This window comes from Gossypium hirsutum, chromosome A07, assembly GCF_007990345.1.
Source record: "Gossypium hirsutum isolate 1008001.06 chromosome A07, Gossypium_hirsutum_v2.1, whole genome shotgun sequence".
NCBI lineage: Eukaryota > Viridiplantae > Streptophyta > Magnoliopsida > Malvales > Malvaceae > Gossypium > Gossypium hirsutum.
Window position 1 is genome coordinate 47,965,370 of NC_053430.1, and position 964 is coordinate 47,966,333.

Genomic DNA, 964 nt, shown 5'->3' on the forward strand with positions numbered 1-964 from the left:
TTTTTCTTGCAATTTAATTTAATTTAATTTATTATTATTATTATTTATTAATTTACTTTTTCTTTCTCTTGGTAGGTTTCTATAGTTTATGCCTAGAAGAAACTCGTCAGGACCACTACTTTTTGACGAAGAAATCGATAGCACAGTTCGCAGAAACTAAAGAGAAATAAGGCGAAGCTTAAGATGAACAAGAGGATGATACTCAACCCCCAACCGAAGAGATGGCTGAAAACCAAGACAATCAGCTACCTCCTGTAATTGCGGTTAATCAAAATCCTGCTCCACGCACTATGTATGATTATGCTAAACCTTCTTTAACAGGAACTATATCGAGCATAGTTAGACCTGCTGTAGCTGCAAATACCTTTGAACTAAAACCTAACACTATTGAAATGATACAGTAATTTGTTCAGTTTGATGGTTTGTAGGATGAGGATCCCAACGCTCACTTAGTAAACTTTTTGGAACTATACGATACATTTAAAATTAATGGTGTTTCTGATGATGTCATTCGTCTTCGGTTATTCCCTTTTTCGTTGAGGAACAAAGCTAAATAGTGGTTGAACTTTTTACCACGAGGGTCAATCACTACTTGGGAACAAATGACCCAAAAATTTCTATTAAAATATTTTTTGTAGGCTAAAACGGCCAAATTACGTAATGATATCTCTTCGTTTTTGCAGATAGACTTAGAAACTTTTTACGATTCATGGGAGAGATACAAGGACTTACTGAGAAGGTGCTCTCACCATGGGTTACCACTTTGGCTTCAGGTTCAAACATTCCATAATGGCCTAAATCCTTTGACTCAGCAAATGGTTGACGCAGCTGCTGGCAGAACCATCAATAACAAAACTCCTAAAGATGCTTATGAGTTTATAGAGGAGATATCACTGAATAACTATCAGTGGCAAGTCATGATGACAAAACCAACGAAAACAGCCGGTGTTTATAACGTCGATAC

The 964-nt window shown here is 36.3% G+C and overlaps 1 non-coding gene across 1 annotated transcript; it reads right to left on the bottom strand.

Annotated features, from left to right (window-relative positions):
- Positions 1 to 650: 650 nt before the first annotated feature.
- On the bottom strand, positions 651 to 757 carry LOC121203799 (small nucleolar RNA R71). Its single transcript, XR_005898736.1, has one exon. It is a non-coding gene; the product is annotated as a small nucleolar RNA R71 (small nucleolar RNA).
- Positions 758 to 964: the final 207 nt, after the last annotated feature.